Genomic DNA, 23,765 nt, shown 5'->3' on the forward strand with positions numbered 1-23,765 from the left:
TGTACATCTTCATTATAATTGAGTTACCTTCAAGAGACTAGGACAACATATAATAGCTGCTGATGTTCCTCTTGGATTGTATTTGGCTGTACACAATCTTAACTTCTTTTTTGTCTTTCTCTTTCCTCTATCATTTCTTAAATAAATCTCTCTATTTCTGCAACAATATTTTAGAGTTGCTTTTAATTGTGTGGTTTTGGTTATTTCTTTTTTTAACCTGAACAGGTCAGGAAAAACAAAATTTGAAAATAAATCTTATTTAAAGGCTATGGATGAATGCCTAAACATCCATCTTTGTCAAATATTCCAAACTTGTAATCAAGTGTCTGCTTTTTATTTTGGCAGAGGATTTACTTCTACCACAAGCAGTACCATCAAGATAAACAGGAAATCATGGTGGTCACACTAAACATCTAAAACCACCAAAATCAAAGCACAAAAGTCAAAGCACAAAAGTTAACATATATAATCAATCTCATTTAAGAGTTATAAAAAGACAAAAAAGAAAACACTGAAAGATCTTAATGTAATAGTTTCTCCCCTTAACACAAGCATTTATTTCCATAATGCCATTTTCATGTTTCTAACAAATTAGGTTTTGTCAGTATGATGAAGCATGGGGTACTTTGGTTTCAAAGGTCAGTAATATTTTCAGATTCAAAGAATACCAGGTTGGAAGAGATCACAAGGATCATCTAGTCCAACCTTTCAGGGTAAGAATACAGTTTAAATGAGATGTCCCAGCAACTTGTCAAGCTGGGCCTTGAAACTGTGTAATGTAGGGGAAGATGAAGTGGTTATAAAATGGCATTCCTGATAAACTTTCAGGACAGAGAAGCTTTAACTCAGAAACAATTGTAAAGAATATCTTTAACTGCATTGCTCATCCAGAAACAAAAATATTGTCCACCATCATATCACATCATGAAGCAACAGAACAAGGGGACACAGTCTCAAGTTGTGCCAAGGGAAGTATAGGCTGGATGTTAGGAGGAAGCTCTTGACAGAGAGAGTGATTTGCCATTGGAATGGGCTGCCCAGGGAGGTGGTGGAGTCACCGTCCCTGGAGGTGATCAAGAAGAGATTGGATAAGGCACTTAGTGCCATGCTCTAGTTGACTGGATAGGTTGGACTAGATGATCTTGGAGGTCTCTTCCAATCTGGTTGATTCTATGATATTCTAAAGGCTACTCATATTCTGTGACACTCTCTTTATCACCTGTCTTCCCTCTTCCAAAGGAATAGGTGGAGGTTTTGTTTGTTTTTATGATGACACACTGAAGCAATGAGAGAGCCAAAAGACAATGTGGGAGAGGAAAATAAGTAGTTAACAGTGAAGATGTTACTGCAGAAAGTGTGATCAACAGTGTGGAATCTGAAAAAGGTCAAAGAGGAGAAGGATGGAGCAGAAGCTTTGTGACACAGCCAGGAATGGACAGTTGGGGACTCCTGAGAAATCAAATCTGATGGGCTGGAAATAACACAAACAACACTGGGGCTGCAGCTGAAAAGTGAGGAAATGATTACATAGAATCTGAAAAGATTACAAGGGGAAGAATCATAAAATCATTTCAGTTGGAAAAGACCTTTCAGTGTCAGCTATAAGAAGAGTGGTGTCCTGACAAAGGAGTTGCAGTGTAAGAGAGTACATCTGAAGACTGCCACATGTTCCAAGTTTTCTGCTGCTGTTCCTGTTATTACAGCATTTTTTGACAGCATTTGGGGTTATTCTGAATTTGCTGGGTTGCCACAGATATTCGCTGAAGCCCATGATTAGTAGCCACATTGTGTTAGAAAACAGTTTCATCATGGAGCTAATTTCCCTTGTTTCAAATGCATGACATGTTGCAAAATATACATCAGTATTATGAGAAAGAGTACTAAACACAGAAACTCAGCAGAGGGACAGATAGTATTTTTTTCACTCCAAAGATATCTATTGGCTTATAACCAAACCCCAAGATAGCTTTCTATTTCAAGCTTCAGATCTAATAACATGATCTGCACGACTCTAACTTACCTTTTCATTTCTTTGCCTTTGAAAGACTTTTAGTTCAATGTAACTTGCTCCTAAAATGACCTTTTCTTGAACAATCCAAACATTAAGCTAATTAAAACTGTTCTTTTCCTGAATAAGGTCATAAAAGAAAATATTTTAATAATACAGGTATTTTTTAAATTCTTACCCAAATCAGCTCCTACTCCTAGATCTTAAGAACACATTGAAGATTTTAAAACATTTTTACAAAATTATTAGACATAAAATGTGCTGCAAATTTTACTGATAGCTTTAACTTTTGCTTTGATGATTGATATGTTCAGAAATGGCTGAGCACCTACATTTTGTGAGAACACAGACCTTCCATCTAATAATAATTGCATGAGAAGTCCTAGACAGCACAGGTGCACAATTCTCCAGACAATGCACCTAAGAGATATTTTGATGTGAAACACACAATGGTTTTATTGCTGCTGTAATTAACAGCACTGTTTAAGAGAAATTTTAAAAATAAGATAGCAATTAAAAAATAATCTGTGTTTCTGCTGAAGTGCATGTCAAGAAACTCAAAAAGAAACACTAAATTATCCTATTCTATGACTCATATTTAGCACATTGACATATTTAAAAGGTAAGATATTTGGTGTCAAGAATTTCTGTTTCTTCACAACTCACGTGTATAATGTAGTCTACACCACATCATGAGCTCTCCTTTCTGCTGCAAAACACATTATTGAGATTACATTAAGTGGAACATTACAGTTCACTTCAGCTGAGCATTCAATGTTATAGTTGAAGCTACTTGATGCCTCCTATTATAAATTGTTGTTTACCAGTGGCTTAGAAAACTTTATGGAAATTTTAACTGTAGATTGAAATCTTCCATGATTACTGTCTGTCCTCAGGCTGATTTACTCTACTTACACGTCCTCAGTTGATCCCAAAAGTTAGAGATGATTTGGGGAAAGTTTATTATTTGTTAAGGTAAAGAAATTACAGGAAGCTGGACTAGAATAAACCCAAACTCACCTGATTTCATAAAACTTCTATCTTCTAACTGACCAAGTTTAGATTTTCACAGCTACACAGAAAAGCAAAGGCTTGGAAAAAACACAATCCTCTAGAACTCCTGGCACATAAAAGAGTTCTTTAGAAGTTTTCATACCTTAAGAGAGCTTTTTTTAAGATCTTCCCTGCTTAATGGAGGACCCATCTTCTCTACAGCTTCTGCTCACTGACCACACAGGTGTGTCACATTGTACAATTCTATCTTAGCATCTCCCACTTGGAGCTACCAGGGGAGAAGCAGGATGCTCTTTCCAGTTACCTTTTCTGATATCCACAGGTTATGGCTATTCTAGATGTGGAAAGTGGAGCTAGAGACTCAGTTTTGTAATCCTGTGCTATTTGGTAAGGGATGGCAAATGAAGAAAGAAACAGCCGTGCTGAAGCACAGAGTGAGCCAAATGATGATGAAATAAAAGATAGTTTGCTAGGCAGTCATAACGTATGATTCCCTAACATTTCTGAGCCAAATTTGCTTAATATTTGTACAGTATTATTACACAGTGCTTTGAATTTGGGAAGGGTGTTCTTTTTTCAGATTTCTGAAGTTGGTGTTTTGGGTTTTTTTAGATTTTATTTTATTGAAGCACATCTTTAGACTTCTACATTTGCTTAAAGGAAATAGAAGTTCTAAAATAGTAATTTTTTACCAAATAACAAACAGTACAAAAATAAATGAGCTGAGAGTAATTGTATGTGATTCAAAAAGGCCAAGTGCCAGATCCTCTACTTCCATCCTAACAACCCCATGCAATGCTACAGGCTCGGGGAAGAGTGGCTGGAAAGCTGCCTAGCAGAACAGGATCTGCAGGTGCTGCTTGACAGCCAGCTGAACACGAGCCAGCATTGTGCTCAGGCGGCCAAGAAGACCAACAGCATCCTGGACGTATCAGGAGTAGTGTGACAAGCCAGACTAGGGATGTGATTGTCCCCCTGCTCTTATCACTAATGAGGCCACACCTTGACTACAGTATTCAGTTTTGAGGCACACACTATAAGAAAGGCATTGAAGTCCTGGAGTGGGTCCAGAGAAAGGCAACGAAGCTAGTAAAGGGTCTGCCGAACAAGTCTTATGAGGAGTGGCTGAGGGAACTGGAATTGTTTAGCCTATAGAAGTGGAGGCTGAACAAGCAGTTGAAAGGAGGTTGCAGTGAGGGCTCCTCTCCCTAGTAACAAATAATAGGTCAAGAGGAAATGGCCTCAATGGACTGGTGAGATTTAGATTTGATATTAGAAGAAGCATTCTCAAGGGTTATCATACACCAAAATAGGATCTGCAACAATGTGGTTTGATCCCAGTCCCTGGAGGTATTTTAAAGATGCAGAGATGTGGTGCTAAAGGACATGGCTTAGCATCAGAGTTGGCAGAGTTAGATAATGGTTGGACTCAATGATCTTAAAGGTCTTTTCCCATTGAAATGATTCTACGATTCTATCAAATTACTTCTGATATTAATAAAAAAAAAAAAAAAAAACAACAACAAGAGAGACCAAACTCTAAATAAAATCCTTCTGAGAAGAGGAAGTGAAAATTAATAAAGGAAAAAAACCCATCTAAGCAACACAATCTGTATACCGCCCATTAAAGTTTTGTTCCTATTTGTGTATGCACACACATACGTCTATTCAGAAGGTATTTTTAGTTCTTTCCTTAAAGTGTATCAGCTGGTATTATAGTCCAATTTTAGCTACTTCCACACATCATTGCTATTTCTGCCTTTCTCTATCACAGACCACACATTACCATTCAGCTGGTTACAACATGGGGGCAGAGGAAAACAAGTACGCTAATTGATTCGGTTGGAGATGCTTTGAAGGTAAAGGAGATAGGCTAACAAGTATTAGTATGAACTTTCTTGAGCATCAGTCTGTAATGGCTTCTCACTAACCTTTGTACACAATATGAATCACTCTCTGTTCTGTGATGAGGGGAGCTAGCAAAGATGGGATGCCTTCCTTGTGTATTCTAAGAAGGCACAGCTGGAACATTGTGCATAAAGCACGCTTGCATTTATTATACAGTTGTATAGTTCGCATTTCACAGCTCAAGTATCTAAAACCACAGATAATAAATGCAAATGACAGGAGAATATAAAACTATTTTCAGATGTATAACAATATTTTCAGGCGTATTACAATAAAATTCTATTAAAATCAAAGATAACCGGCCCCAGATAAGTATGTTTTTATTTTGCCACTGCTTATCTCTGAATTTACAGTTTCCAGCTAACCTATATACTGTTTTATACTTGCACAGTCCAGATATTTAAATGTGAGATTTTAATTAGCGTTCTGTAGCTTTGAAACACCCAGGAGACACACATTACTGTTTCATTTAGTTCCTTTTTTTCCTTCCTTGTTACTGGGCTTGTGGATCACAGGCAGCTTTAAAGAAAATTAGGCCAATTCCAACTACAGCAGCAATGGTGTCAGTCACACATTCTACCTAGTCAGGCACTTCCAATACACACAAGATGCGGCATTCAGACCCTCTCTGAGTGGGAGGCCTGACAGCAATGTTACTTCTAATGATAAATGCACAGCAAGTGCATGCTACAGCAGAAATAATGCACTCACACTTGAAAAAAATGTGTGTCAGGATGAGGATCTTTTTTCCTCTCATTTCTTCCATTCTTGGTGCATGTACAGTTGTCACATCTCATCATAGTACACCCAAGAATAACGTTAAGTATATCCAGGTGTTTACAAGTCTAGTGAAGTTGTTCCCATATAAAGACAAAAATATATACTCACTAAAATATACAATCTTTCTCCTGAAGAACTTATTAGTAAGGGAAGTAAGCATTACGATGTCTAGACAGAATCATACAAAAGTATGCTCAGATGTCCCATGTATATTGCCTAAATCAACCTCTCCCCAGACCTGATGTAAAGGACCAATGTGACCGACGTTTGAACAGAACACTTGACTCATCTTCCAGCATGTGATTTTAGGAAATAATTACTCAAGACTTAGTGAATCTGCAGTCCTTCCAGGAATAGTTATCTGAAGTGGAGTCTGGAAATGGTCTAGTACTTTGTTCTGTGAATTTGCAATGGCATCAGTAATCTGTGAAAGTTCATAAAGCAAATTAACTTAATATCCTGTAATTTTCATTGTGTCCCACGTGCCAAATTCTGGGCTGTGCTTCTTGCTGAAGTCTAATGGAAAGGAGCCGCAGGTTTCAAGGGTTCATTAGAAAAGACCAATTCAGAGGGATTTGGACAAGCTCAAGAAATGGGCCCAGGTTCAACAAAGACAAGTGCAAGGTCCTGCACATGCGTCAGAGCCAACCCCCAGTATCAATACAAGTTGGGGATTGAAGGAATTGAGACCAGTCCTGTGGAGAAGGCCTCAGAGGTACTGGTGAGTGAAAAACAGGACATGAGCCAGCAATGTGTGCTCACAGCCCAGAAAGCCAGCTATATCCTGGACTTGGAGGAAACCTTTCTGCAGCCACTCAATAATTAAAGGTGTCTTATAGGAAAGATGGGAACAGATTTTTTAGTAGAGCCTGTTGGGTTAATGTTTTTGAACTAAGGAGCATAGATTCAGACTAGATATAAGGAAGAAATTTTCTTATGACATGGGTGGTGAAACATTGAAACAGGGTACCCATAGTGCTAGTACATATCCCCTCAACATCTAAAGTCTGTCAGGACAGGACTCCAAGTAACCTGGTCTCTAGTTGCAGAAGTCTCTGCTCACTGCAGGAGGTTTGTCCTAGCTGATAGCTAAAGGTCCCTTCCAGCTCAGAAACAGTCTAGGATTCCAGTTCCACATCAGCTTTTTCACAGACATGAAAGGTCTTCTGTGTAATTCAAACACTCATGTTCACCTGAATTTATAGAGCCCTGAAGCAGAAACTGCTTTCTGCATTGCTGGCAGTGAAGAAAAATGTTATTTTGAAGTATCATTGTCATTAAAAAGGACATATTGAACTTGATGTAGCATCAGGAAATATTTCTTAAAAGTAAGAAAAAGACATGGAACAAGCTTTCAATAGTTCTGAGAAATATCCAAGTAGGTTTAGAAAAGAGAAGAAAAAGATCTGCCCCTCATGTTAAGCATCAAACTTACTTAGCTGCCCTTCCACCTAACTGCATCATGAGGTTCTTTAGAAGAAAGGTAGGCAATAGCACCAAAGAGAGATCTGAAATAAAATTCAGGAAGGCTATTTCATATGTGTGGGGAAGAAGGGAAGATAGTTCTGGAAAACATGTGGGAAAACTGGCCACCAAAGAAGACAGGCACTCTTCAGGGATTCTGGGTCACTTAAAAAAAGAATTATATTCTAATCTTATTCAGAAAGCATACTGTTATCTGTTGAGGAGAGAAACTGCTCATTTGAAAACTCTGTCACAGCTAACATATACCTGCCTGAACATGAGCCAGCAGTGTGCCCAGGTGGCCAAGAGAGCCAGTGGCATCCTGGCCTGCATCAGGAATGGTGTGGTCAGCAGGAGCAGGGAGGTCATTCTGCCCCTGTACTCTGCACTGGTTAGACCACACCTTGAGTACTGTGTTCAGTTCTGGGCCCCCCAGTTTAGGAGGGACATTGAGATGCTTGAGCGTGTCCAGAGAAGGGCGACGAGGCTGGTGAGAGGCCTTGAGCACAGCCCTACGAGGAGAGGCTAAGGGAGCTGGGATTGTTTAGCCTGGAGAAGAGGAGGCTCAGGGAGACCTTATTGCTGTCTACAACTACCTGAGGGGTGGTTGTGGCCAGGAGGAGGTTGCTCTCTTCTCTCTGGTGGCCAGCACCAGAACAAGAGGACACAGCCTCAGGCTGCGCCAGGGGAGATTTAGGCTTGAGGTGAGGAGAAAGTTCTTCACTGAGAGAGTCATTGGACACTGGAATGGGCTGCCCGGGGAGGTGGTGGAGTCGCCATCCCTGGAGCTGTTCAAGGCAGGATTGGACGTGGCACTTGGTGCCATGGTCTAGCCTTGAGCTCTGTGGTAAAGGGTTGGACTTGATGATCTATGAGGTCTCTTCCAACCTTGGTGATACTGTGATATTCATCATTCTTTATCAAATTATGTCCACAAGTAGCTTATTTTCCAAACCTGCCATATAAGCAGGAAAAGTAGGAATGTTAATATCTTTCCAACGGATCTCTTCTATTCTATTCTACTCTTTCTTGAACAACTTGATGCACTATTGCAAAGTGAAGTATTTTGTTCTGTTCAAACATATAAAGGGCACATGGACAGCTTATGTGAAAAAAAAAAAACAAAAACCCCACAATCCAACCAAAACCAGATATAGCTATTGCAATTTACTACACATCACAACAAGCTGGTCTGTTGCCATCCATCTGAGAGTTTGGAGAAGGTCCATCCTCCTTACACATTTCAATGATAAAGAAACAAAAAACCCACAGGTACATTAACACACTGAGATGACAAATAACACGAACCACACATTCCCTTCAGTACACAGAAATGATGATTTGAAATATGAGTAATGCGAACATGAACATTTTTTGAAACCTTCCAGATGAATGTTTTGTTGGAAAAACAAACTCCACTGCCCCCCACTATGAAGGCAATTCCCTCCCCAAAGTGCAAAAACTCCCAGAGGTTAACAAAACACCTGCAGTTTAACAGAGACTATTTGCTTTACAAAAGGAAACCTCACATATTCACAGAATGATAGGCGTTGGAAGGGACTTCTGGAAATTATCCAGTCCAAATCTTTTGCTAGAGCAGGTTGCCTTAGAACAGGTTGTTCATGAGGGCATCCAGGCAAGATTTAAATGGTTCCAGAGATGGAGACTCCACCACCTCTCCGGGCAGCCTATACCTGTACTGAACCAAGTTCCTCCTCATAGAATCCTAGAATCATAGAATCAACCAGGTTGGAAGAGACCTCCAAGATCATCCAGTCCAACCTAGCACCCAGCCCTAGCCAGTCAACTAGACCATGGCACTGAGTGCCTCATCCAGTCTTGTCTTGAACACCTCAAGGGACGGTGCCTCCACCACCTCCCTGGGCAGCCCATTCCAATGCCAAATCACTCTCTCTGGGAAGAACTTCTTCCTAACATCCAGTCTATACTTCCCCTGGCACAACTTGAGACTGTGTCCCCTTGTTCTGTTGCTGGTTGCCTGGGAGAAGAGACCAACCCCCACCTGGCTACAACCTCCCTTCAGGTAGTTGTAGACAGCAATAAGATCACCCCTGAGCCTCCTCTTCTCCAGGCTAAACAACTCCAGCTCCCTCAGCCTCTCCTCATAGGGTTTGTGTTCCAGGCCCCTTACCAGCTTTGTTGCCCTTCTCTGGACACGTTCCAGCACCTCAACATCTCTCTTGAATTGAGGGGCCCAGAACTGGACACAGTACTCAAGGTGTGGTCTGACCAGTGCTGAGTACAGGCGAAGAATAACCTCCCTTGTCCTACTGGCCACACTGTTCCTGATGCAGGCCAGGATGCCATTGGCTCTTTTGGCCACCTGGGCACACTGCTGGCTCATCTTCAGCCTACTATCTATCAGTACCCCCAGGTCCCTTTCTTCCTGGCTGCTTTCCAGCCACTCTGTCCCCAGCTTGTAGCGCTGCTTGGGGTTATTGTGGCCAAAGTGCAGAATTTTGCACTTGGCCTTGTTAAATGTCATCTGCCCACCTATCCAGCCTGTCCAGGTCCCTCTGCAGGGCTCTTCTACCTTCCAACAGATCAACACCTGGTCCTAGCTTGGTGTCATCTGCAAACTTTGCTGGGATAAGAAGTTGTCTTCCACACATTGCAGAAACCTTCTAGACTGCTTCTTCTCTGCAGTGTTTAAGTCCCAGCAGATGTCTGGTAGGTTAAAGTCGCCCACCAGAACAAGGGCAGGTGATCTTGAGGCAGCCTCCAATTGCTTAAAGAGTAATAAATCAACCTCTTCTTCCTGGTTGGGTGGTCTTCCTGGACTCCAACCAGGATATCAGCCTTGTTGGCCTTTGCCTTAAGTCTCACCCATAATGACTCAACTTGATCATCCTTGATTTCTACCTCCATGACATCCAGAGCATCCCTAATATACAGAGCCACTCCCCCGCCCTTTCTCCCTTGCCTGTCTCTCCTGAAGAGTCTGTAGCCATTGATTACAGCACTCCAATCATGTGAGCCATCCCACAAGATAGGATACGAACAAAAGCACACTATTTGTATTAGGTTTGGATCCCTTTTTAGTTGCTTTTTTTAATGCTTGGACACAAGTTTCTTCAAATTGCCTGTGACAAATTTTTGGACACTCTGTACAATACTACCTCATATGGAAATCCTTGTTTATGATATTAATGTCTTGGTTATTTTACTGCTGTAGTGATATTCGTGTTGGACAAGATGCAATTATTCAATGTGAAACATGGTCACTCTTTAGTAGCTTGCAAATGACAGTTCTCTACTTTTTTTTCTTTTGGCAATAGAAATTACTTAAAATTGGATACAAGCTTACAAAGGACTGCTAGCAACATAGTCTGACACACAGGGAAACAAGAAATGCAGTCAGAATTTGAAACTCTAGAAAGAATTTTAAGAACATCCAGAAAAACTTTTGTTTCCCATATCATGAGGGAAATTGTTTAATTGGTTTTAAAAGTAGAAGTAACCTAAATTCTGTTGCTCAAAGATTATTACTAAAAAAAAAGGCATTGTGCTAGATGAAGATTACTGCTTACTTAATGTATGTGAGATGCTTATCTTGATTTCTTTGAGAATATGAAAAAGTTGCCTAAAAACATAAGATTGAAAGCACCTGTGTGGTTAAGTAGCTGTATCTATTGCATTTTTATTTATGGCTGTGGTCTGAGAAAGGATGAGGCCTTCTGGGGCTGGATTGTCCTTTCCAAAAGTTTAAGGTTCCTTCACCCTTGAAGTGGATTACCATGTAAAGCGGGCTCACGAGTGGGGTTCATCTGGGTGTCAAAGTCACATAGGGCATGGTCACTACAGTCAATGAGGTTAGCAGGAGCAAACAAAAGCACCCCTGACAGTACCTCACTTCATTACCTGGCAATTAGGACACTAACTTAAACAGATAACAATTGAGCTTTATGAATTTTTGCTTATAAATGATGGTGAAAACATCCTAGGAAACCAACCTAGGAAAGAGGAAGCAGAGTGGAAGTCCTTTTTTTTCCGGATGTCCTAACTTATTAGACTGTAGACACGTGTTCCTTCTTGCTTCCTACCTCTCCAGTTTCATGACTCTCACAAAACATCAAGACACTTGTTCTGGAGGTGGAAAACATGGACCACTGCCAGTAAGAGTCAGACTATTTTAGTCTACCAGGAAGTCATTTGTTTTCGTACCCAGTATAGCTCACTAAATGTGTAGGGTTTTAGGCTAATTATAGACCTGCCCATGACAAGAACATCAGGTATCTTGGAACTCTGTAAAAAATGTTGGCTATTTTGTGCTACCCAGCTATGTACTCATAATTCTTACTATGAAACTACCAGCATGTTTATTTTACAGGTTTTCCTCTCAACTTGCCCATTACCAAACATCATCCATCCATTTAAAATGGTGTTATGCCATGAGGCAGAGGGTAAGCTATAGGCCATTTTAGCATCATCTCTCTGTCTTTGCAATGAAAAGCTGTATTCAAAAGTAGTCCGATTCACCTGAAGAAGGCAATTACTCCAAATTCAGACCTGTGTAACTGGTCTGAATTTGGTTTTGGTTGGCAGGAACATGTAAGCAGGTGTAGACTGCTTGTAAAGGGTAGAAAAAGGAGATGAAACTTTTAAAAAGTTGCTGAAAAAAACGGAGGAAGAATTCTAACAAACATATTTTTTGTCCCATTTAAACACAAGCTGTTATGTAAGTGTCCATTGCAGTAGATTTCTGTTTAAAGAAAGTTAAACTGGCACACGCTGGCTCCCTTGCAGCAAATGAAAGTTATTTAGTGTACCTCAAGGAATTTAGAATATTACAGATTTTTTTCCCCAGTTAGTGCTTCAAATCTGCCTAAGTGTATTGAAAGTTATTAGGAGGCAATTTTTGAGAAAAACACTCACAAAATGATGTTGTCTAAAGAAATAAAAGCATCTGGTATTCTAATGGTTATTTAAAGTAACATTACTTTGATTCCTTTACAAAAAGGATGTCTATAGTGTCAAATACTAATTATTTTGAGTATTTCCATCAGCTTTTCACACACAGAAGAAAAAAGTACTGAGCTCTGACATGAGAGAAATATCAAATGAAGCAGAGTCTAAGAAGTCTTTAAATGGATACAGGAAAAATGGCAAAACTGAAGTCTGTGACAAACTTACTACAACATGGAGCTCCTCAACCATAATTACAGTGCCCTTACTGAAGCAAAACTCTTCTGTATGCTGACATTAAATCAACATTCTGCGATTTACACCTGGACACATGCGCCTTGCACACTGTAATGTGGGCCTGCCATCTATAGGCACATCAAACTGCCAGCCCAGCCACATTTTTGCCTCTTCTGTCTCCATAATGGTACCACTACCTTCAGCTGCAGCAGATTTCGTGCAGCATCAACAGAAAATCAAGCAATTACCTTCCTAAGTTAAAAAAATACCAAGGATTCCAAGACTGGCTCTAATTTAGAAATCTTTAGGCAGCTTATGCCTCTAATATTAATGGGTTCTCCTTGGATGCTATCTGGTTCAGGCAACTAAATTTTGTTATCATTATTTAGATAAAGTAAACAGCCTGAGTCATCCTGGCAATAGGCTAACAGCATGGTATCTGGAAAACACGTCTTTACAAAGAACATCTGCTAACTCCACAACACTCACTGAGGTGTGTCAAGGCCTTTTTTTAGTCCTTCTTTTTTTTTTTTTTTTAGCCTTCTGACAAAGTTTAATTAATTGCAGATTGAAAAAAGCTAGTCGTCTTTTATTCTGTATATCGCAGTTTCGAAGTTGTGCTAGTTTGAGCCTAGCTAGAATGTTTTGGTGAGAAGGACTAGATTACAGGCTGTGGAAGGAAAACAAGGCTGATGTCTGCCTCGCTCATTGGTTTGCTGGGATGTATAAAAACATGAGTCAAAACTTCTTCTGCCAGGGAGCTCTGAGCTGCATCTCTCTCTCTCTAACCTCACCCTCTGTTTTTTTTCTGTCCTAACCCACCTTGCTTCCTAACCGCCTGGCTGAACCTCTATTCTTCCTTGGGACTGGGGTAAGGTTGAGAGGGGTAGGGGGAAGGTGAAGGGCAGTTGGGAGCCCCTCCTGGGGACTCAGGTTTCTGGGAGGGGAGTTGTGTTTCTCTATTTCTTTTACCTTGTAGATTACTGTAGATAACTGTATGTGCTGTAAATATCTGCCTGTCTATTGTGTTAAGCTGTAAATAATAAACTCCATTCAAATTTCCAGAGCCAGCTGAGTCTAGTCTGGGTGATTTTCAAAGTGTGTGTGGGGGCTGGGAACACCCAAACCATCACAGAAGTCTATAGATAAGTTTGTTCATAAAGCTGATGTCCTACCAGAAAACTCAAAGAGCCTGTTTGTTACTTAGTACAGGAACTCAGATTAGTAAAGAAATGGCAGATGAGATGACCTTTACTAATGTCAGTTTCTTTGTTGCTATCTAATAGCATATATGAAGATATTTTTTTCCTCAACAGTGATACATTTTACTTGTACAACACGATGCTGCTGACTTAACGTCTGCACTTTTCCCTGGGACAGTAGTTTTCACTTTTCCAAAGATTCTAATTATGCAGAGTGCTTTTATCCCATTTGTCACAGTTTGAGGAGTCCCAGGCTCCCTGAAGAAAACTACAGAGACCAAGACCCGTCCCAGGGGATAGATCTGGGCGTCTCAGGATGTTGTATTATTGTTATTCCAGTATCACAGCTTATTAAGGCAGTGCTTGGTTGATATCACTCTTTTTCCCTCCCTGCCTCTTCTCCCATCACATCTCGCTCTGGGAAGAGCACAGATCCCTTCTAATCCCATGGTTTGTGTGGGGGAGATGGCTGCTAGCGGGCAGGGAATTCTGAGCTGTGTCACGCAGCCTGCTGAGGCCCTGTAGGCCTCAGAAGAAGATAGGGGGAGGGCAACTATGGCCTACTCTCAGGCCTGCTGAGGGTGGAACAGGTGGAGGATTCTAGATGGATTTAGCCTGATACACGTGGCTTAGCTTGTGGATGCATCCATTGTACCTGACTGCCTTTTGCATATATGCACTAGTAAACAGAATCTCTCTTTAAACTTCCAAGCAGTGTGAGGCATTTTCTTTCTTACTCTCTAGAAGGAGAATCTCCAGTCCTGAGTTGCTCATGGCTTCAAACTATGGCACCATGATTTATTCATGTTTGTTTCTGAATACAGCTGCTTGTGCTAGTTTGAAGCAAGCTAGAATGTTTTGGTGAGAGGAACTAGAATCACAGGCTGTGAAAGGAAAACAATGGTGATGTCTACTTCCCTCAGAGTCTTGCTGGAGAAGAAAGTAAACATTAGATAACACTCTCCCCATTTTGTGGCACTCTGCCTTGGGCTGCTGGCTGAGCAACATCTCACTCCCTAACCCCACTTTCCATTTGGACTAACCTTTGCTTCTTAACCTCTTGGCCGAACCTCCATTCTTCCTTAGGACTGGGGTAAGGTCGAGAGGGGCAGGGGGAAGGTGCAGGGGTGGTTGAGAGCCCCTCCTGGGGACTCAGGGTTCTGGGAGGGGAGTTGTGTTTCTGTATTACTTTTTACCTTGTATATTTCTGTCTATAACTGTATATACTGTAAATATCTGCTTGTATATTGTGCTAGCTGTAAATAAATAGCTTCATTCATATTCCCAGAGCCGGCTGAGACTAGTCTGGCTGATTTCTAAAGTGTGGGGGGGCCGGGGAACACCCAAACCACCACACTGCTAAAATATTGAAATAGTAGATGTCATTACTACACTCTGTTATGACCTCAGTTCACAGTGTTTTGCTTGTTGGCTTTTGGGAGTTTTTTTTGTTTGTTTGTTTCGTTTTTGTTATTTTTTTAAAAAACTTTACTTCCTCATGTGGCTAAAACCTCTGTCTGATTTAATTTGTTTTGCACGGTCAATATTGATGTAATTTTGGCAAATGTGACTTATGTGAGCATTTTCATATCTAAGCTTTGGTGTAGACTTTATAACTGACCGATTGTTTTTAGGCTTTGCATTTTCCGCCAGTTGAGCCTGCATTCTTACTAATAAATTTTGGACAGATGCAAACCTAAGAAAGTTTTTGGGTTGCTTTTTGGTTGAAATTCCAAATATTTTCCCAAGTTCAGGACCCCAAACTCAAACAACTTAATTGCTGGGCTGGTTTGGTTTTCTATAGTTTTCTATTTGACACAAAAGAAATTAACAAAGTATTAGAACAAATAATGCTCTTTCTAAGACAGCTTTTTTATAGTATCACTGTGTGATGGTTTGGGTGCTCCCCGCTCCCACACTTTAGAAATACCCAGACTAGACTCAGCCGGCTCTGGGAATATAAATGAAGCTATTTATTTACAACTAGCACAATATACAAACAGATATTTACAATATATACAGTTATATACAGAAATATACAAGGTAAAAGTAATACAGAAACACAACTCCCCTCCCAGAAACCTGAGTCCCCAGGAGGGGCTCTCAACCACCCCTGCACCTTCCCCCTGCCCCTCTCAACCTTACCCCAGTCCTAAGGAAGAATGGAGGCTTGGCCAAGAGGTTAAGAAGCAAAGGTGAGTGAAGGGTGTGTTAGAGAGTTGCAGCTCAGTCAGAAGCCCAGGGCAGAGTGTGAGTGAAAAATGGTGAGAGTGTTATCTTATGTTTTCATTTCTCCTTCCCAAACTCCTTTGCGAGACTCTGAGGGAAGTAGACATCACCATTGTTTTCCTTTCACAGCCTATGATCTAGTTCTTCTCACCAAAACATTTTAGCTAGCTTCAAACTAGCACACACTGTTAGTAACAACCTAAAATTTCAATAAACTTCCCCACTTAGCATTAGCATCATTTTGTCTCTAATCTGCATCTAGGAACTTTAAAACTTCTCATAGTATGTTAGTATATCTCCTGTTGGTAAAACCTACACAGCTGTTTGTCTGCACCAGTATGAGCTGTGATCCCAGTAGACTCCCAGCCGAATCTCATGAGAATGGTCCTCCCCAAAGTGATTAAAAAATCAACCCTGATTTATTTATATAGATTTGTTCTTTACTATGAAATGCTTACGTATGAATTCAAGAACTGTATTGTAAAAGATAATTTCAAGCAATTTATATGATCCCAAAGTTTGGCTCCCTGGTGTGTATTCCACATAGTTCCCCAATTTATCTATTTTTTTAAGCAGGAAAAAATGTCTCCTTTCTTCCAGCCCTGCAATACAGCAACTACTAGGCAAAAATTGCCTGTTCCATTGTCTTAATTCATTTGTTCTGTAGACATGCTTCCAAAACATAAAGAACCTATGAAGTTAAAAACAGAGCAATTTCTGTAAAGCTTCATCCATTTTGCTCTCCTATGGAATGTTTTTTCTTCCTAAACATGGTGCCTCCATCAGAAACTGCCTTGCTCTATAAGCTGTCTTCCCATTTTTTTTAGACAATCCTAACAGTTCTAAGTAGCGGTGAAAATTTCTCCTTTCCTATTGCATAATAACAGGAAAAATTAAGTGATTTTAGTTTCTTTGTCTTCTAACAACCTCTCCATTCTATTAAGAACAGTTCACAATCTTCCAAAATCTTTTCTTGACCCAGGTCCTTCAGCTAGGTTATCTCATTTTTCCCTTCAATAAATTCTATGCCTCTATAAGATTTTCTTCCAAAAGAAAAAAAAAGGCATTACAAGTCCTATAGAAGTAAATGTTTAAAAAGCTCTGACTGAAGAATAAAAGAATCCAAATCAGCACTCCATGACCTACCACCTACGGGTGTTCAGTTGCATGGCAACATGAGACTTCCTAATGATTACTCAGCCTTAGATTACTTTATGCATAATATTAGCATCCAGTCCTCCTGTAGGAAACTATGCTATGAAAAAAGTTTATTTGAAGGTGACTGTTCACAGAAGAAACCTGAATTGTCAGGTAACACTTCTGAGGTTTTCAATGGCAAATTTCTTTAAGTAGCATTTTGAAAACATCAGCCCTGAACCACTACTGCAGGATGTATTGTGAGCCATCAGTTTTTTTCTGCAGTCCAACACAGCCATCATACGGAGGTCTTCTATTAGCTGTCTTTGAAGGACAGTAAACCGCTTTATAACTGATATATTTGTGTCTGTATGTGCAGCATCTCACTAAATATGTATGAGTATATAAATATGAATATCACAGTTTCTGATTTTACCACTTTGAAATATTATCCAGGTTGGCTTTCATTCTCTCTCAGCTGCTGTACTGCAGTTTGCATTTGATAAGATTATTTTTTTAAAGGCTTTTAATGAATATTAAAAGTTGAATAAATTTTCCTCACATGCCTTCCAAAAGTTTCTGCTTTCTAAAAGCTACTGAACTCTGGACTTTGAATCATTATTCTCTTTTCAAAAGATTTTGCCGGTATAACAGACTCTGTGGATGGCTCTGGCACTAAAAATGTGTGCACACGCTTGAGGCATGACAAAACTCCAGGTATAGAGCCTGTATCTAGCGTGAGAAGCAGAAAATTGTAATGGTCAATTTAACAAGTCAATCCAATTTTATTGATGATGAGTGGAGTCTAATCTCAATACAAAATCTCTCTAATACAACCATACTACCCAAGAAACAGGCAGTCTCCAGGGCACAACGAAATACAGTTTAGCAGACAGCACATTCCGTTCAGGTTCTCAAACAGAATAATAAAGCAGTGACACTACCAGAACTACTCATCTCACACAAACTCACAAGAACTGAAGAAAAAGGGACTATGTTGCCCAAACAAAAAGATCTCCTGCTATGGGGTACTATGGGGTACATCTTTTCAGAAACAGATTAGATTCTCAAAGTTTCCAGCAATGAAAAGGATCTGCAAACCACAAAAAATACAAATCTACTTCCAAATCTCCTTTCCATCGGGGTAATTAAAAAAAAACAGGAAAAGTACAAAGATAAACACAAGAAAAATGTGGTTTCTAAACATTCTTCCTGTTAGACTCCTTTACATTTCTCAACAAACCACATAAAAGAATCAGTAGAGGGGCTTGTAACACACAGCTACCATCTGCTGCTTCCATCATCACTGAAACTGGGAAAAAAAAAGTCTCTCCTAAAAATCTTTTAAAGGAAGTTAATAGTTTAGAACCTGCCATCTCAGAATCATAGAATCAACCAGGTTGGAAGAGACCTCCAAGATCATCCAGTCCAACCTATCCCCCAGCCCTGTCCAGTCAACTAGACCATGGCACTAAGTGCCTCATCCAGTCTTTTCTTCAACTCCTCCAGGGACGGTGACTCCACCACCTCCCTGGGCAGCCCATTCCAATGCCAAATCACTCTCTCTGGGAAGAACTTCCTCCTAACATCCAGCCTAGACTTCCCCCAGCACAACTTGAGACTGTCCCCTTGTTGTGTTGCTGGTTGTCTGGAAGAGGAGACCCACCCCTACCTGGCTACAACCTCTCTTCAGGTAGTTGCAGACAGCAATGAGGTCACCCCTGAGCTTCATCTTCTTCAGGCTAAACACCCCCAGCTCCCTCAGCCTCTCCTCATATAGGGTTTGTGTTCCAGGCCTTTAACCAGCTTTGTTGGCCTTCTCTGGACATATTCCAGTAACTTGTAACAATATAGGCTCAATACAAGCTCAAAACTTAACCTGTGGTATACAGTATTAAAAAAACTGTGGACTAGAGTCAAAGTTCACAAAACAAAGCAACTTCCAGGAAGGAGAAGATCTGAGACAGTCACATTAAGAATTCAGGTGTCAAGCTCTACCCTGTTAGGTCTACCAAATTGACAAAGTACTTCTCTAGAAATGAAACTTGGCCATAAAAACTGGAATTGCACTCTTTGTGTTTGGATATAAAACTGAGATGTTCATGGTTTGTGGAATGAGCTTAAAATGTGTTGTAAAAAAAATCTTCTTTTTCCTGAACCAACATAATTAATCTAGATATTTCTCTGGTAAAGAGACTACAACAACAAGAAACTACCACAACAACAATAAAAGAGAGTAAATATATCAAGCTATACAAACCTAACAAATATATTCCATCTTTTCTGTTATTAACTGCACTACCTGTTATGAACAAAACCTCATGTACATTAAGATAATAATACTGATAATGTTTAATAACTATTTTTCTTTTATTTAAAATAAGCTAAAGTTTTGTATTACGAAGTTCCAGTAAAAACACCACTTAATTAATATGCACATATTATAGAGAAAAGCTTGGCATTCTTGAAACCAGAGTTTTTAGTGTTTTCATATTCAAAATCAGTTTTACCACAGAAAAATGATGAAGGAATATGCACACTCAACATTTATTTTGTATAAGAAGTGAGAATTTCCACCAGTTCCATTTTATTGGATGGTGTTTCATTCATGCTATTTTTAACAGACACCAGAGAAACCAAATACTGCAGAAAACACACTGAAGAACATTTGGTTCAACAGGCAGAGCAGGTTAGCATCAACTGTGGCCTTATGATTTGGCTAGTTTCAGTGACAGACTGTTTTTTTAAGTTTTAAGTGATCATGATAATTCCTGGTTATACATAGGGGAAACATCATAGCAACGTTGATGAAAAGTTAACTACGCAAATACATATGCATGCATGGTGTGGAAGTGGGAAAAGGGGAAAGTGGAAAAAGAGAGGAAAGGAAAAAAGGGAAAGAAGTGAGAGTCAGTTCAGTGTAAATCTGGGTGAGAAACAACACATATAATCTTCTCGAAAGCTCTAATATCCTTATTCAAGTCTATAAATCTGCCAGCTGTGGGGAAGCAAAGATTTATGACTTGAGTGACCAAGTTTTCATTGATAGAGGTGCTTAGGCAGAAAGGTGAAAAGCAATGTCTCAAATACGTAGCCCTGTGAGACAAAGCAGAGAATATTTATAGCAAATAACTTGCAGACAACGATAAAGAAATAGGCTTATACAGTGAAGAATATGTCTACAAAAAGGCAGAGAAATCTTCTGCAAACAAAAATTATACTTCTGTGAAAGCATTTTTCATGTGAACAGCTCACTCAACTCAAGTGTTACAACAAGTTTTATTTAATGAATGCCACATGATACTATATTAACAGCCACCTGATGACAATGACAACAGCTTGCTTAGTATTTAACTACAGATCAGTATTCCATTTTAGGAGTTCAACAAACAAAAACAAGCTACCGCTTGCATGCTACCATACAGCTGAGTATGTGCATGCAGCCAGAGCCATGCCTGGAGCATGAGCCTAACAGAGGGAAGTATGTCACACTGGATGCAGGTGATGTCAGTGAGGGGATATTCCCACTGGTTTTGGGACAGTTGTGAAACTGTCACGCACCCTGATGGATTAAAAAAAGAGATTCCATTAATGCCTTTACTGTGAGGAAGGGAATGAAGACAAGCAGCAATATGCCAAATGGGAGAGAGCTAAGCATACTGTGCAAGTGTCTAAGGCATGATGAGCAGCCAGAGATGAAGCTGAAGGTCTCAGAGTAGAAAAATTAAAGGGGCACTGCATGCAAATGCACGGTGAAAACAGTTTCTTTCCTTCTGCCCTTTCTAAACTATTAGTCTAAATGGTACATGCAGCCAGAGGACTGGTCCCTCGTGCCTTCGTTTGTTTCTGCCTTGTACACAGAGTATCTGTCTCCAAGGCCCAGGAGTTGATGACATTTGAAAATATCACACTGCACTGGAACACTATTCCTCTGTTGAAAGCAAAGTTATATCTTGAAGTCCCCAGAACCCACCATTACTTTCCAACTGCCAAAGCACAAGTTCTTGATGAGGGCAGAGTATGTCAGCCAGCGTGCTCTCCACTTCTAAGTCCAACCATAAGTCTCTGTCCTATAAATCAGGGTAGACAAGGACTATAACCAATTTCCCATTCCTCCTTCTTTCAGGAAGGATGCAGTAATGGAAGTTACAGAAACCTGACAATTATTAACAGGGATAAACATGATACTCCCAACCTTAACCACAGTTACTGAATCAGATGCATGTGCACATCTCCACATGGACATGCACATGTGCGGACACCACAGGACTCAGATTTTCCTGGCAACAACTTGTCCGCTGCTGGCAAGAGGAAGCAGTAATACTGCTGGCACAGAGATGCTGAACTGAGGACTAACATAGGCCAAAGTCAAAGTGAACTGAGGTTTCAAAGATTCCAGTCTTAATTTTCCCCTAGAAAAGAGTCATTCTCATCATTGTTTCCATAACAGTAATATGTGCTCTTGACAAGCGATCTGCAGTTGTTTTCACATTCAGACATTCTACTCTGGTTACGCTCTGCTCGGAGGCAGACACTGACTTTGGTCAGCCAAGATTGTAGCGTTTTACATGATGCATCTCAGTACGTGATGAAGTCTGTTATATTTCAGATTGAGCACTCAGCCAACATTAACTAAACATAAAAATAATTTAATTTAAAAACATTTAAGTTTGATATTGCCAGCTCCAAACAACTTCTCATATTTTACAATGCTAGGAAAGAAGTATCTGTACAAGCCAAGGAGATGTTCTCATTTAGGGCAAATCCCACAAGTTATTCACATTGCCAAATCCTATTTAGGTGCCTAAGTAACAGCTGATTGCAAATATTTTTGTGAGCGTGACCCTTAAACCCTAATCTCTGCCAAAACACAGCTGAGGGCTATAGAAAACCATCCTCTGAATTCCTCTCTTCTTTGAAAATGCAACCAGCATCAGTTAAAGAAAACTTGGAATCTCTGGGAAAAGTTTCCAGAACTGCAAATAATTATGGCTGAAGTAGTCACTGCTATACTGTACATTGAGGACTTTTCTTCTTACAAGCTGGCTGACATAGTATGTGTTTCATTAATATAATATTTTTGTGCTTACATTTCCCACAAAAAAAATCTATAAAAAGAGCATTGCTGCTGATGCTTGACAAACAAGAAGCATTTACTTCTTCATTTTATAGTCATTCCCACGTCTCATCTGCAGTTCTCATGATGGAAGTGTGTGCAACTATTGTATCTGTCAATTAGGTCAGATATGGAAAAAAAATGCTAGAAATTCTTGTGGGAGTGGTGCCTATTGATTCTGTATTCCATGCAATAAACAGTGTGTTTAATATGAAAACCATCTGTACATCAAAGAAGAGAGAAGAAAATGCAACATATAGTGCCAACTGCTTGTTTTTCTCTTTGATGGATCCCTAATGAATCAACTTGTTTTAACTGATTACGAAGGGGATATGCAATGCCTCTTCCTGAAAGACATAAAACAGAAAAGGGAGATGATACAAAGAAGGAACACACTCCCTCCTTTCAGGACTGGTTTGAGTACAAAATCAAAACCAAACAATTAGTTCAGTCTAAAGAAGAGAAAACTGATAAGGCTCATGGGCAGCCCACAGACTTTTTCAAAGTAAAAAGAATAAGCTGTTTCTCATGTTCACAGAAGATAAGTAATAATGGGCTTCATTTATAGCAACAGAATCTGGGGTAAAATAGCTGAAAAACAGTGAGGCAAGTTCACCAACAGCATAGAACCCCTTGGGAGGTTACAGATTCCTCCTCCTCAGAGGCATTAAAGAAGCATGTTAGAAAAGTGTGTCACAAATGCAATGGGGAATGTTAATCCCACACATAGACAGTGAGATTGATTCACTTGACTTCCAGATTGTCTTTTCTAAATCTCTGACTCTATGGTTTTTAGTGTTACCCTGGATGGGAAGCAAGCCATGGGAGTGGGATAGATAAAGATGACAAGAAATAATGCAAACTGATGAGTCTTTGGAGTGAAACTAATCTCATCCTAAAAGTTTTTACAACAACTTTAAAGAAATACTATGTAAGAAAGAACAGCAAAATCAGACACAGAAATCCCTTTACAGAAGTGAATCAGACATTCCTGGAGCATAATTCACATGAATTCTTCTGAACATCCACCTTCAACTGAGTCAAACAAACATCTACAATCTACTGTGCTAATAGGTTTAATTTTATTTACTGGGAATGAAACCTGCAGGGAGTGGCTCAGTTGCAAGTATCTACTCTCTTGATCCCTAGTGTTAGCTAAAAATGAATACCTGTGTATTGACTGGTTTTCCAGTCCCAGAAACTTCTGTCTTTCACTTATCTCTAACATTAGGAGCTCTGAACTCAAATCACAGATAAAGAACATTCTTCCACCATGATAAGGAATTCTCAAAAGCCCAGAGCCCTCATTGCTTAAGTATTTATTCTCTCTACTCTTCTTTCTCACCTTCAAATTTTGCTTTTCCTAACTGCAATGCCTTAACTGTTCTTCTCGTCATTTAGCTGAAAATGGGAAACACTGGAGGGACGTAGGAATACAGAAACTAGCACAGAGTTGTTTTCAAGCTGCTTTTCAGGAAAGCAGACAGGCCTTCCAAGCCTCTCACAGTTGGGCATCACTTACTAATAGTTTTTATGTTCTTAGATTAACTATGAGGAACATAGACACACTGTGTGATCACACAAACCTTATTTGCCAAGCAAAACAAGCTCAGTTGTTTTTTAATTCTCTTTCCAAATCTTGCCCCTAACTCAGAGAAGGCTGACTAGTGCTGTATCAGTTGGTACATCAATTATTAATGGCAAGCAACCAGGTTAGTTTTATGATACTCAACTTGACCCAAAA

General features: G+C 39.8%; 1 protein-coding gene across 3 annotated transcripts in view; it reads right to left on the bottom strand.

Annotated features, from left to right (window-relative positions):
- Positions 1-23,765, bottom strand: part of DCLK1 (doublecortin like kinase 1) — a 265,632-nt gene that overhangs the window by 107,889 nt on the left and 133,978 nt on the right. The gene's annotated exons all lie outside the window — the stretch shown is intronic.

Source organism: Pogoniulus pusillus, chromosome 3 (assembly GCF_015220805.1).
Source record: "Pogoniulus pusillus isolate bPogPus1 chromosome 3, bPogPus1.pri, whole genome shotgun sequence".
NCBI classification, from domain to species: domain Eukaryota; kingdom Metazoa; phylum Chordata; class Aves; order Piciformes; family Lybiidae; genus Pogoniulus; species Pogoniulus pusillus.